At 40.1% G+C, this 15817-nt stretch overlaps 1 protein-coding gene across 1 annotated transcript in view; it reads left to right on the top strand.

The window, feature by feature from the left end:
* Positions 1 to 5132: 5132 nt before the first annotated feature.
* LOC127660003 (dystrophin-related protein 2-like) overlaps positions 5133 to 15817 on the top strand; it is a 113999-nt gene continuing 103314 nt past the window's right edge. The window contains exon 1 of the mRNA XM_052150037.1: positions 5133 to 5350. The gene's annotated coding sequence lies outside the window, so the exon portion shown is untranslated. The remainder of the gene's footprint in view (positions 5351 to 15817) is intronic.

The raw sequence follows: 15817 nt of genomic DNA, 5'->3' as shown, positions 1-15817 counted from the left end.
TTTCAGGCTAGGGTTTCTGTTGCCTATTTATGTTACCTCATGTTCATTGTTTTCACTAATCTCATGGTAACTAATGTCATATTTATGACTTTTCAGATACAGGCTGGTGACAGGTGATTTCCAGCTCACACCGCACAATGGGTCAATGAACTATTAACTATTAGCAGCAGTTACGTAAATGTAAAATTTAGTGAAATGAAGCTTATTGTTTACAATTCTTACAATTCTATATATAGTAATATAATTATTTATGTATTATAAATATTATATATCTAATGTATAATTCTTTAGATAATGTATTTATTCATATACACAATATATTCAGCTTTAAAACAACTTAATCATACTCGTATATAAACTGCCGTTCAAAAGTAATGAGGCTGAAAATTCAGCTTGGCATCACAGGAGTAAATTACATTTTAAAATACATTAAAATAGAAAACAGTTATTTTAAATTGTAATAATATATTACGATATTACTTTTTTTTTTTAAACGATGGATGAAACTGAATCAAGAGAACAGATTTTACAGTTAATAGGGTGTTTGTTACTAACTTTATCCAGCTCCAATCCTTGCCTAATCTGTTAGTTATCCGATAACATCCCTTATCTCCTAATTTAATGAGTAATACTCAACTATAAGGTTTTAATTTACAAGTTATTTTTATTTAGATGTACTCATAATATACAGAATAAGATAATACTATTCTTTAAACGTCTCACCTTTTAAAAGTGCATTGCAAACGGTTTGTTCTGCTGCATCTCTACGGCACGGCATGTGTTTGCTGCTACTTCCGGGAACTATTGAGAGGCTCCATTGCTGTAAAAAAAACTTTCCATTGGAGTCAATGGAGTTGTCGCAACTCTCTCTCTATATGGCTCTGGTCTTACATAGGCTATATGAAATAAAATGACACAACCCTGCTCCTGATTTTATCTCATGGACAGGCCACTGTTGAGAGAGGCTTTTCTGTTAATAAAGAGATCGAAACCTGCAACATGCAAGAGGACACTTTAGTAGCACAGAGGCTGGTATGTGACTATGTCATTCGACACGGGGGTGTTGCCAAAGTCCCCCTGACAAAAGAACTCTTGAGTTCGGTGGCATCAGCCAAGACCAGGTACCGTCTTTACCTTGAGACAGAAAGAAAAAAGAAAGAGTCCCTTGTACAGGGCCAAAAGAGAAAGGTGGCAGAAGGTCACTTGGAGGAACTCATAAAAAGGAGGAGGACTATGCAAACAGTTGCTGAATGTCTTTTCAGAGATGCAGACAAATTTGCAGAGGAGGCTGAGGGCAAGGCTGGCAGTCAGATGGCTCAGCTAATAACCAAGTCAAATGCTCTGAGGAGGGCCAGCAAGGAAATATCAGCTGAGCTCAAGAATATTGAGTAGGAGATTCTGGCCAAGAGAGAAGAGCTGAGATCAATGTAGTGCACACTCACGCATCCGCAAACTCACGTCAAGATGTTTCTGTTTTTTTTCTGTAGTTCAAAAATGCATCTAAGCTGTCTTAAGTACTATGTTCAGTTTGAATAAATTAATTTTCTTTGCAAGTAATTTTGAGACTCTGCGTTTCCTTTGTACTTTTTTTATGTCGTGATATAGGTCTTAAATTTCATTCATAATGGTCTTAAAAAGGTCTTAAAAAGTCTTAAATTTGACTTTGTGAAACCTGCAGAAACCCTGTCTGGCCACCAGGGGCTCAAAAACTAGCGTTGTACCTTAATCTAGTGCGACCCCATGTCCACGTGCATTGACCTTGTATTTAGACTTCACATGCAAAGCATAATTTAAATGAATAAAAACCAACTGAATACTGTTTAACTTCTGCCGCACCGAGTCACTTGACACAACAATATGACATCGATTTCCTTGAAGCACTCCTTCAGATGCAGCGCCAACAAAAGTGCATATGGTAAGAAATCTCAAAGTTTTTTCATTGAAACCTGTTTGGTTGTAATGACGAGCCTCTCTAGTTTAGTTTGATAGGTCGCATTAAAAAATCTGTTCATTTTTCCTGCGTCAGAATCCTGATAAACATCAAGTCCACATGTATGGAAATTCGTACCCCATTTAATCAAAAGTAGAAATAACATGTTAGAAAAAAAAAATAAAAGAGGAAAAAATAATCTTTTAAAAATAACTCTAAATGACATTCACTGAATTAAAGGGGAAAATACTTTTTATTATGTTTAATTCAGTAAAGAAATTCACTTCAGAAAATCCAATTGTTATCAAGTGTTTTTGTATTGTTTTTCATTTAAATGGATCTAAAATCCCTTAAAACAAGATACATTTACTTGAGAAGCAACATATAAGATATTAAGACTTGCTTTTAGAGAATGTATCTTAAATAAAATTGTATTTTGTATGTAGGTGTGGTTGTAGTTCTGAGAGAACAGTAAAGACAAAATATACTTTATTCAAGATCTATTCTCTAAATATATTGTATGCTGCTTCTCAGGTGAATGTATCTTTTTTTAAAGGATTTTTAGATATTTTTAAATATTTTTATTTTTAATATTATATTCAACATTCTCAGATAACAATTGTTTCTTCTGCATTATAGCTGCTGAAAAAATATACATTGTTTTAAAGGAGTTTATAGGATATTTATATTGGAAAACAAGCCAAATCAAAATATTTTGTTGCAGCGTATAATGGGGTCATCATTAGAGTTTAATGTGATCAGGGCTGAATTGGTAATCTGGCGCATTTTGGGGCCAATCAGGGGTGGACTGGCCATCGGGAGAACCGGGCTGGCTGTAAAACAGAATGCGTTGTCGACAATAGTTTCAGCCCTATAACACATCTGTGGGTCATTTCACTTCATTTTAATATACATTTTGTTATATTTGTTTTGTTATCTCTGTGCAATGCAATTCTATTAATTAACAATAGTTAATGCATTCCTGTATATTTACTATGCATTTACACATTGAGAATAAATAGGTTCATTCAAAAGCTGAACATTTTTGCTTTCAGTGGCTTTATATGAAATTAGGATGAAAATAAGGTGCATTTCAAACTGTTCTGAGACCAGTGAAGACATACAGCACACTGGAGGTTATGTAATTCATAAAATAGGGAGCAAGGAAGCATCCTATAGCTTTCTAGTGCATTCAGTCCTAAAATCCAACCATAAGTTTAGTTTCAGGCTACAGATGTTTGGACTACTCAACATGTTTGACAGACATGGGACAATTATAATCAGTACACAGATTCAAAATTTTATAATGCAACTTTTTAGTTTAACATGGTGTAAAGCTCGTCTTTAAGGAGGGAAGGAGGACACTGGGAACAGGGCTTCCAAAACAGATGTAAGGCTTTTAATTGACACACAGTTGTGCTCACAGCTTCACAAATAACAAAACTCTCAGTAACACAGTAAACACAAAGTTATCTAACTTCAGGGAACACGCCATCACTGGACTGACGTGTCACACTCTCCCCCGAGGCTCTGTGGCTGCTGCCTTTTTATGCCGCTCTCCCCAGGCTTACTGAAATTAGACACAGGTTTTAGACACAATCTAGCTCAGGTGTAAGCGCCCTTACCGCTTTCTCTCCCGGACGGGTGCTTGACCACGCCCCCGCTGCCACACATGGTTTGTAGTGATTGGATGATGCTGGACATTACTTTGAATAAGAATTGTTTATTCAGTTTTACAGAAAATCAGCTGTAATGTCTAACCTCTCAAAAACATGAATAGCAAGCACTCCTGGAAGCATAATAAACAATTTGATGACAAAAATCTGACTTTCTATAGCTTGGTGTTATTTAAAATTTCACAATGTTGTCTCACTTTCCACATATGTGAACATACTTTTTAGGAAAACTATTTGCTCTAGAATTAAAAAAAGTAAAAAAAAATATATATATATATATATATATATATTACTTTTATATATATATATATATATATATATATATATATATATATATATATATATATATATATATATATATATATATATAATAATGTTTGCTTGTTTATTAGGTGCTACTAGTTACAGATCAAAAAGAGAAACGTAAAATGCACACAGCAGTCATTCTGGGGCCTCGAGAAGTTAAGCAGATTACTGTTGATCATTCTGCTGATGAAACATTTAAAATACACCATTCAGAAACCTTTTCAATTGACAGAGTTGTACAATATTCCAAGATATGAAAGTCCTAAATGTGATCTAGGACTTTCATACAGTACATGCCATGGTTCAGACTGTATATACCTCATTGCCTTGTTTTCAGCTGCATAAAACTCCATATGACATCTTCCCTGACTAAGGGAATTTGAAAAGTAGTTATATTTATTAACAAGCAACATGTAAATAGCAAAAATATTGTATTATATTATAGAAGATACAGTATTTTGACAGTGACTGTTAAATATCAGTAGCTGCAAACCAAATTGTTTACTTCATGGATGTGTGCATGTTCTTGTGGTGCTATTAGCTAATAATCATGTCCCAATGGCATTGTTCTGCTGCTCCTGTGTGACAAGTAATATGACATTTAAGGCTCAGTGATTGGCTCAAAAACTCTGGGTCCAGAACTGAATGCCCATAAGCAAAGATGGCAGGAGGCTGTGTACTTCCGGGGGTTATGCACCAGCCAATAAACTGGCATTTATGTCAATGGAAACGTTAAAGGCAGGATACAAATGACACAATTCAGAGCGAGTGGGGGGCTATGTTGTGTACTTTAACATATGCTCATATATAACATGTTAACCAATTTTAGTGGTGGTTACAACTTAAATAAAATAAATCTATAGAAATGTATCTTCAAAGTAAGAATTAAAGCTTCCTATGGTTATCTTTTATAACACCCCAACCCCCTGTAATTCACACCCTGGTTAACATATAGTTTAATATAGGTTGTATAGACTTGACTAGATCCAATCATGTTTGGTCCAGCTAGGCACCACCAACCCTGATTATCAACCAGGTATTGGAGATAATAAACAGACATGTTGAGTTAGTGGTTACCCATCACATCATGGGGACTCTGGGTAGGCCAGAGGCAGACAGTGGCCAGTTGCCATGTGTCACTTAGACAGGCGGGCAGCCAGCTGCAGCCTGCTGAATTGTGTACATGGCATTTTCCTGGCCTGGTGGGTGGACAAGCCAGGTTGGTGTGACGTGGAATGCGAGGGACAATAGTGTCTTTGATCGCAGGCCTTCTGCAACATTTGAGAACTCCTTCCAAAGCAAAAACAGCAGACAGACTCTGCAAGGCCAACTCACCCACTGTGGAGCAAAGAGGAGAGAATCTTTATGTATATATAAGGTCCCACCAATCGCATGCTGGTGTCAGGAGAAGAGCTTCTGGGGTGGTTTTTACTCTGAGGTAAGAGCGATCACTGTCTTGTTGACTGCAAAGTTCAAAGAGCAGATTTCTCACAGTCCATCTACTAGGCATGTGTTGTAGGAATCAGATAGGTCTACTTTCTAAATGTTACATGGCCTGCCTATCTCCATTCCAGACTTTGTTCACCTGGCATTCATGTTTCGAAGCCATTTAAGATAGGATACTGCTCCAAGCAGACTGTTTGATTTTAGTGACATCGAAATGGTCAAAGTCAGTCTTTGACAGCAAGGTTAAGTATTTAAAAGCTCTACTGCTTAGCAGTGGTCAGCATGATACAATGTCCTACCTTTGGTTTGAATAGGTTGTGTGCCTTTGAGCCAACTGGAATTGATACCATAAAAATGTTTTTCAACAGAAGTCTTTCTTGGCTCAATCTAATTTATGCAATGCAATGGAAAGTTCAAGTTTACAAAAACTAGTGACATAAATAAGACTTTTGATTCTTGGAATGTCCATGGAACACACATAGATCCAAAGCTATAGATTTTATATGGGTTTTGTGCATTTGAGATCTGGCTTTATCTGCAGGGACCCAGAGGAAAATTGTACTGCTCAAAAGTTGCTATTTCATAGCTCTGGCAACTTTAAGTATCAACTTGTAAAACTCCTTAAGAGAAATAAAAGTAGAAACAAATAAGTACATTGTTGATGGACAGTAATTATACAGAACAATTAAATGTTTAGAATATAATGTTTTCACTGAAAATAGGACTATTTTATGATACATATCTATGCATTGAGGCTCGATCCATTGTAAATCTGTGACATCCATCTCCTTTTGTTTTCCGTATAAGAAAATAAATAATGCAGGCTTACAATGAAATGAGGGTGAGTAAATTATGACAGAATTGTAATTGTTTTGTTAACTATTTCTTTTAAATAAATGTGGATAGCATAGACCAGGGGTGCGTTTCCTGTACAACAACGCAACTCACTACTTAAACACCATAGTAGGATGCATCGTTATAGAAATGACCTAGCTTGTCACAACTGTTTCCCGGAATCGTAGTAACTTATGTCACACATCCATCATTTAAACCATGTTGATTCAACAAAATAGAGCTGTCCTTCATGATGTTACGCGCAGGGCAGGATAACTTCCAGGAAAATTTCATTATAATAGGTCACGGGGGCCTGGGTAGTTTAGCGAGGATTGATGCTGACTACCACCACTGGAGTCGCGAAGTTCGAATTCAGGGTGTGCTGAGTGACTCCAGCCATGTCTCCTTAGCAACCAAATTGGCCCGTTTGCTAGGGAGTGTAGTGTTAGATGGGGTAACCTCCTCATGGTCGCGATTAGTGGTTCTTGTTCTCAATAGGGCACATTGTAAGTTGTGCGTGGATCACGGAGAGTAGCATGAGGCTCCGCGGTGTCATGCACAGAAAGCCATGTGATAAGATGCGTGGATTGACGGTCTCAGAAGTGGAGGCAACTGAGACTTGTCCTCTGCCACCTGGATTGAGGTGAGTAACCATGCCACCACGAGGTCTGAGTAAGTAGTGGAATTGGGCATTCCAAAATTGGGGAGCAAAAAAATTAATTTATAAAAATAAATATAAAATAAATAATTATAATAGCTCATTAAAACGTACACCAGAAAGATGTTTAATGTGAGAAAGCTGCTGAAGACACTAAATTAGTGTGCACAGTGTAATAAGACAGTATAGATAGAACCCGTACAATAGATGGGTTTCCCTTTACATCATACATCGGGATTCCCCTAATGCACTTAAGCACATATGCACATGCATACTCTTCAAATGGGTGCATTCCATTCAGAAGTGATCTTCCCTATGCCCTATTCCCTTCAAAGTCTTTACCCTCCTCTGTGAGAGCAGTGGAGAGCTGAAAGATATAGGGCTCCAAAATAACAATCATTTTTCAATCATCAGTTTTAAGCCATTTATATCGATAATTCAGTTTGATTCATAAACCATACCAATTATGATTTTTCTCCATTTGAAGTGCCATTTGGAGGCTGATTTATCCTGTTTGGAATGCAGCCAAAAATGGCACTTATGCGTGCATTAGCATGGACATAGCAGTCGTGTTCTCCAACATAATCTGCATGTTTTGAAGAAATATCTCTTAACGGCCTTTAATCCCTTTAATGGCTGTATTCACGTTTGCATGACATTCCAGAATTCCACTTTCTGCAAAACCCCGGAATAAGTCATTTTCTTAAATGCATGTAAATGTGATCAAAGTCTTGAAAGAATGAAATACATATGGAATAAAATATGTAGAAGCATCAGCAAAGCAAATGGATGTCCACACAGAAAACGTCTCGGGTTACTTAACTGTAACCCCTGTTTCCTGATAAAAGTGGAACGAGATGCTTCTCTGATTTAGCGCTTTGGGACCAACTTTAGGTGTGACCAGCTGTGAATATGTGTGCAACACATCAATGAAATTGACCAGAATTTATAGCCTCTGCTGGTGACATCATTGGATGCACCTGTAGCATGGCTATAAATAGATGCGTCAGGTATTTTGTCTGAAGAGCAGTCCTGGGGCATCCCAGTGCTCATTCCGCTTTTATCAGGGAACAGGGGTTACAGTTAAGTAACCCGAGACATTCAACTTTCATGCTGCGCTGATTTAGTGCTTTGGGAATGAGAATACCCACGCTGCTGCACTGTGGATGTCCGGACCCCTTACGGTTGTGTAGTTGTGCTCACAAGAGCGCGAGAGGTCTCAGTCATGAGCTTGTGATGTTGACTCAAGGACATAAGAGCCCGGAGTGGCATGAACTTCCAAACTATCAAATCTTATGAATGTGTGTGGAGAGGACCAGCCTGCCATCCAATGCGACAGTCTGCTTGGTGGCGGCCACCCCCCTGTTGCGGCCCCCATGGCATACGAATAGTTGCCCTGACTTACGCCACTGGCTAGTGTGGTGGACATAAGTCTGAAGGGCACCTGACTGGACAAAGTCTGTGAAGTCTTTCCTTCTCCTGCGTTGTAAACGGCGGGGAGCAGAAGGCTTCGAGAGTGACCGGATGTACAGTCGAGAAAGGAACCTTAGGCAGGTAGTCAGGATGAGGGTGCAAAATTGCTTTAGCCATTCCTGGGACAAAATCTAAGCAGGCTGGCAAGACAGACAGAGCCTGTAGATCCCCAATTCTTTTTAGAGAATTAATTGCCATAAGCAAAACCATCTTGAGAGTCAGAAATGTTTCAGACGCTGACTCTAGAGGTTCAAAGGGCAGGAGCAGGAGGTCTCAGTCGCATGGCTCCATGAATGAAGCGAGCAAGCAGAGGATGTCTCCCCAATGGCACCCCATCAATCAAGGCGTGGCAAGCTGATAGAGCAGCCACGTAAAACCTGAGAGTGGCAGGGCATGTGCCTGCTGACAATTTTTCCTGCAGAAAGTCCAGAACTGAAGTAATCTGGCAGTTAACTGGATCTGCATTATGTGAACTGCACCATCTTTCAAAGACACCCCATTTATTGGCATAACTTCTTCTAGTAGAGGGAGCCCTAGCATTTAGAATTGTCTCGATAACTTCAGGTGAAAGCCCAGTGTCCCTCAGTTGGTACCCTTCAGGTGCCAAACAGGAAGTTTCCAGAGCTCGGGTCGGGGATGAAATATTGTCCCCTGTGCCTGAGACAGAAGGTCCCTCCTGTCCGGAATCGTCCAAGGCAAGCCGTCTAGGAGAGACATTATCTTCGAGAACCATACCCTGTTCGGCCACCGTGGCGCTATCAGTAAGAGGCAGGACCCTTGCTGGCGAACTCTGGCCAAGACTCCCGGGGGTCGAGAAACCGGGGGAAACGCATACAGGCGCATTCTGCACCATGTATTCACCATCGCGTCCAGACCCGGGGACATTGCGCTGTCTTTTGGGAGGCGAACAGGTCTACTTCTGCTCTGTAAAATCTCAACCAGATTTGTTCCACTACCTCGGGGTGGAATTTCCACTCCCCCGTCTGGGCCCAATGGAGAATCTGCCGTGCCAGTCTGTTCAGCTGGCGTGAACGTAGACCTCCTTGATGGTTTATGTAAGAGACTACCGCTGTGTTGTCCACCCGCACCAAGACATGGCAGCCTCTGGAGGAAGTATTTTAAGGGCCTGAAATACAGCCATCAACTTGAGACAGTTAATGTGACAATAGAGCTGACGACCCTCCCATTCCCCTTGAGCTGGACGACCACTTAAGAACGCTAACCAGCCCGTCAGGGAGGTGTCTGTCGTTAGCAACCTGCGACGACAAGACGCACCTAGAGTGGGACCCAAAGTGAGGAACCGGGGTCTGAACCACATACAAAGGGTACATAGCACGCGGCACGTAACCCTTATCAGCCTAGGGGATTGGCCCTTGGTTGAAATACCCTGGCTTTAAGCCACAACTGAAATGGTCTCATGTGCAAAAAGGCCTAAAGGGATCACCTAGGACGCAGTTGCCATGAGACCTAGTAGTCGTTGATACTGTCGAACAGTGCAAACTTGTCCTAGCCTAACTTTTCTCAGGGTGTTCTGAATGGACTCGATTCGAGCGGGAGACAATTGAGCCCGCATTGTGATCGAATTCCATACGATCCCCAGATAGGTAGTTTTCTGAGTGGGAGAGAGGACACTTTTCTCTGCGTTGAGCCTCAACCCCAGAGAAACCAGATGATATACAAATACAGAGTGGTGGTGGCGTAGTGGGCTAAAGCACATAACTGTTAATCAGAAAGTCGCTGGTTCGATTCCCATGGCCACCACAATTGTGTCCTTGAGCAAGGCACTTAACTCAAGGTTGCTCCGGGGGGATTGTCCCTGTAATAAATGCACTGTAAGTTGCTTTGGATAAAAGCGTCTACCAAATGCATAAATGAAAATGTAGCTAAGATGATATCCCTGTGCTGTAATGCCTGTTCTTGTGATTGTGCTAGTATCAGCCAGTTGTCTATGTAATTCAGAATGCGGATGCACGGATTTGCAATGGAGCCAGTGCTGCATCCATGCATTCCGTGAATGTGTGGGGTGATAAGGCTAGACCGAATGGAAGAACCCGATATTGGAAAGCTTCGCCCCGAAAGCGAACCTCAGGAACTTCCTGTGTTGTGGCAGACTTTCTATATGAAAGTACACTTCCATGAGATTGATCGTGACCAACCAATTACGATGTTGAATTTGAGACATGACCGTCTTGACGGTTAGCATCTTGAATTTGAACGCCCTCTGAGCGATTCAAGCCTCGAAGCTCTAAAATTGATCGCAACCCCCATCCTTCTTGGGAACCAGGAAGTATCTGCTGTAGTAACCTGACTCTCTCTCTGGAAGGGGAACATGTTCTATGGCCACTTTGACCAAGATATTTTGCAGTTCTTTCCACAGTAGACATGCTTGTCCCGGTTTCACGGTAGTGGCCATTGAAATGCGGAGGACAGCCAATTGAATTCTTTAGCCTTTTTCTTCTGTTCTTTGGAGCCACATAGAAACACCTGGCAGTAGTTTCCATGCTGCCAGGTTCTCTGAGATGGGTATCGATTCTGACACTTTCTGTTGAGAGGATGTCGAGTGTTCCGTGTCCTGGACTACGGCAGGAAGCAATGGAACACCCAACATTTAGCTGGAAACCGCTTACTCCCGAAACACCAGAGTCGGCGGCAATGGAGTGGTTTTGTGGGGTATCGGGTACAGGTGGATGTTTCACGTGACCCGTCCCAAGGGGGGCTACCCCCACACAGCTGGGAGCAAAACCGTCTGGGTTTTTTCTTGTTAGAAATAACTTCCCTGAGGTCTTGCTTTGCGGGCTGCTGAGGGCGACGAACCAGCACCCCAGTCTTTACGAGGCAGTATATGGTTTCCTCTATGAACAAGAGAGCTCGTAGTGGAGGTCACCAAAGTAAGGAAGGGACTGATATAGTGTTCCCTTTTTTTCCCTTTTTTTTTTTTTTTTGCCACCAGGCACAAATCTGTCTTCTAGTTTGGAGCGTTTGGGGGTCTCTTGTTCGCGTGGCCAGTCTAACTGTAGCCTGGCCACAGCCCAAGTAACCATCTCGAGTAATTCCTCGTGAACCGAAGAGACGCCGAAGCATGCTTCAGGCTTACGAGAAGGATCAGCTGGATCTGGGGAGAGAGAGAGCGTGAGCGATAGGGACAGACCCGTCTCTCGCTCCTCAGCCAGATCTATGCGAGAGCCCCATGATGAAAGGGTGGGCACTGGCTCTTGGAAGTAAGCGAGATGAGTGCGAAACATTTTGACTGTAAACAGATCGCAATGCTCGCACTTGCACCACCCCAATGCAAGAGCAGCATGCGCTTCCCCCAAACACACAAATCAAAACTGGTGTATGTCCGTTTCAGCCATAGAGCGTAAACAAAAAGAGAAAGGTTTCTGCGCACTGCCTAACAATTCTAACTCCTAACAGAGGAAAGATGAAAGTTCTGACAGTCAAGAAGCACATCACACAGAATGATCTGAAAACAAAAGATCTGACGATGCACCTGTGACGCATCTATTTATAGCCCTGCTACAGGTTCATCCAATGATGTCACCAGCAGAGGCTATAAATTCTGGTCAATTTCATTGACGTGTTGCACACATATTCACAGCTGGTCACACCTAAATTTGTTCCCAAAGTGCTAAATCAGCGCAGCATTAAAGTGTAGCTTTTTGACAGGAAACTAACAGGGAACTATGCTTCTAAAGACTCCAACCACACAATTTTTTGATGCAGTTTGTGAATATTCATTGGAACTTCGGTTTCGGGAAACACCAAATTGTTGAACTATGTTGGTAATGATGAAACTTGCGACAATAGTTGGCTAACATTGCTTTTGGAAAATGCACCCCATATTATCTTGGAAGAATCTGATGAGAATTTCACAACATAAAGAAATCTTGACTTTTGTAATGTTGGCAAATCTGAGCACAGTTTGACATTATTGAGATCTCATCTGAAACTCTAAAGGAGACATGTGTGATATTACTGGGGTCTTTTCACAAGAAAACTGTTGGCATGCCAGTCCCTATGCTGCCTGGGCACATAGAAGTGTGGCAGTTTCCTGGCAGTGGTTAGTCTAGCTTGCTCCATCCACTCGCCTTTGATTGGTGGAAAAGAGCCTCTCTGTAAAATCCTTGCCAGAAACGAATTTCCGCTACTTTATTTGTTTTGAGCCGATTCAGCTAAATTTTTGTCAAACACACAAATCAGTGATTTGCGAGGGTGTGAGCGGGGACTTATAATGGCACATAACCACCTGGAAGAGATCCTGCACTGCATCAAGTTTTAATAAACCTCTCCAGCACAGGTCCTACCTCACTGTATTCTGCGCATTTGGAGTTTTAACAGTATCTGAAGCCCCCATCCAGCAATCTGATGAACCATAAACAACCAGGATTAATCACAGAGACAGTGTATTACACAGAGAAGAACAAGAGGAGGGTGGAACGAGAGGTTGGAGAGAGAGAGAGAGAGAGAGAGAGAGAGAGAGAGAGAGAGAGCACTGATTCAAGAATAATTGGAAAATGACACTGAATTAACAGAAACCGTCTGAGGAGGGGATGAATTAGAGCCGTGCGGAGGCATTAATTCTCTTCCTGTTCTGGGAGCACGCTTTCCTGGTTAATATGGCAACAAAATGTCAAACTGCACTACAAAAAAAAAAACTTTTTTTAATAAGAACTTTTTGCTTTCCAGTAAAATAAAATTTTAAAGGCGTCATCATTTCCTCATCCTGTGTCGTTCCAAACCTGTATGACTTTCTTTCTTCTGTGGAACACAAAAGGAGATGTTAGGAAGAATGACAGCCTTCAGTTACTCGTTTTGTTTTGCTTCAACAGGACCACCAACAATATTAACAACAGAAAACATAACATAGCTGAGCACAAACCAGAGAAGAGAACTTACAAACACATCTGAAGAGTTTGCAGTGGAAGAATAGATGCATTTCAATGCCCAGACTTATTTGTTTGAACCGGAGTCCTCCATGAAACTGAGAGATGGGGCTGAAGGTAGCTACCAGTACCAGCACTCCCTATATGCAAATAATGTAGTCTGCGTAGGGCACCATCTTAACTGAGGGGGGCAACAGAAACTCCACCGTCTGCCCTTACTCGCACGTTATACGTTATTCAAGGACACGAAAGAAGTCGTAACACAGACGATCGCCTAGTGCTTGCACCATACATCGCAATTTGGACTGGTGCCAGTTCAAAGCGGATGGGGTACCGGGTGCCAAATATAGAAACCAAGCGATCGACAGTGTCCCATTGCTTGTCGCAGCTGCTTAGGACAAAAAACTCTGATTAACATAGAAAAGAGAACTTTTATTGCGTGATGTTTGGTGTCTGAGTAGGACACGGTATGACTGTACCTTCAGCTCCATAGAATAATAAAAATAAAAATAAGGCTGGGCAATGAACTGCATCTATTTTTCTGTCCTTTTGAAGCATAACAAAATGCATTATCGGGCCGCCTTACACGTGCAGCGTAACTACTGTTGCTTTTGTGCTAAGAGCTCTAAAGCTTGCATTTTTATTAAATAATACATTCGATTTTTGTTTGTTTCACACCAGAATGTATAATATGCTTTCATAACAATCATGAGTCTCATTGAATAATTTATTACACTTCAGAATTATACTTTTGGTCACCATTAACTGCCATTGTATGACATCACTGAGAACAACACTTTTTCACAATTTCTCCCTTTGTGTTAAGTTTCATTTTTGGTTGAACTATACCTTTAAGATAAGATAATAATAATAATAATAATAATAATAATTCCTTACATTTATATAGCTCTTTTCTAGGCACTCAAATTGCTTTACATAGTATAGGGGACTCTCCTCAACCACCACCAATGTGCAGCATCCACCTGGAAGATATATAAGTCTCTGCTTTAAGGGGCGACATCTATAATTACGTTTATTTAGTAAACTTTGTTAATAAACTATTAATAATTAAGTTGTTTTTTAATAAATATGTGTGACAGGGTGGAGGGCGGGGCCAGGTCTTGATGCTGCACACCCGATCCCTTATCAGGCTAATTAAGCCTCCAAGAGGGATAAAGGCCGACTGCTGACGGTGGTGCGAGAGAGAGAGATCGTTTACGGGCAGCTGACCGTTGTTTCCTTTACAATATGTTTTATTATAATTAAAAAGTACAACATTATTTAATAAAAATATTTTATTAAATAATAAAACAACATCTACACATAAACACTTTTTTCTTTTTTTTTTTTCTTGTTTTAATGTATAAATATTGTATAATAAAATGTTGTGAGGTTTTGGAATGAATAGTAATACTAATAAACTATTTGCCAAAGTGGTAATAAAGCTATAAAATAAGATATTCTCTGAAAACTAGTCTCATGCCTATTTATTAAACAATTAATAAATAATTGAATAGTTACATTTTTGTTTTTAATTAATATGTTTATTATAATTTAATTATAAAAACATTATTTAATAAAAAATATTTTATTATATAAGTAAAAAATAAAATAAACTTGTTTGGTAAATGTTTTTCTTGTTTATGCATAAAACAATCCAAAAAACATCAATATGTCAAAGGGGTAAGAAAACTAAAATAAGATATTCTCTGAAAACAAGTCTCATTATCATTTTTGGGTGAACCATCCCTTTATAATTTGTTTAGGGGCTATATCTATAATTATGTTTACTTTTTAAAAAATATGTTTATTTTGAGAAATAAAATAAAAAATCTATTAAATAAGTTTAGAAAGATCTTGTTTAATAAAAAGTCTTTTTTTTATTGTTTTAAGCATAAATCTTACAAAAAGTTTTACCGTTTATTTATAAAAGAAGAAAAAATATTGCCAAATGGCTAAGAAAAGAAGCTATTAAGATATGAGATATTCTCTGAAAAAAAGTCTTATTATCTCACACAGTTTTGCTTTAAGTAAATATATTTGTTAAGGATGTTTTTACTGGAAAACAAGTCATTCTGTTTTTACAGTGCGAGACACATCTCAGGCTCTGTTTGTTTTGGCTTCACGTCATGGCCACTTGAGCCCGGATAGCCGGATATGTTTATCGCTGTGCAGATGTCAGTTGAGATTATGCAACAGTGTCTATGGTGACAGTACGTCAGTCATGGTCTGTTAGCGAGGGTCCCAGAGGAGGGGTTGAGTACAAGGGATGAAGTTTCTCTGTGTGTGGGATGAAGGGGCTAATGAAGTTAAAGAGTGGAACATACTATAGGCATTCTGGCAGCTGCACTAAGCAAGACACAAAGGGTTTCATGACTCAGGAAAAGCTGCCTAATCATTAGATTTTTACTGGGCTGTTTGTGTCTCCGTCCATTCGCTCTGGACGTGTGCTGAATTCCAGTGGTACTTACAGCAGTGTTGCTGCTACTGTGTCTCTGGCTGTGAGAAATACAGCTTATGTGGCTTGCAGGCAATACTGATGTTGTATTGATGTGCCTTGTGCTTCAGGGTTCAAATGAGGTGCATCTGTACAAGTGGGTATTTGTTTGTT

The sequence above is a fragment of the Xyrauchen texanus genome, chromosome 19, assembly GCF_025860055.1.
Source record: "Xyrauchen texanus isolate HMW12.3.18 chromosome 19, RBS_HiC_50CHRs, whole genome shotgun sequence".
NCBI lineage: Eukaryota > Metazoa > Chordata > Actinopteri > Cypriniformes > Catostomidae > Xyrauchen > Xyrauchen texanus.
Note: the sequence above shows the minus strand (reverse complement) of the source record. Positions and strands in the feature narration are given on the sequence as shown.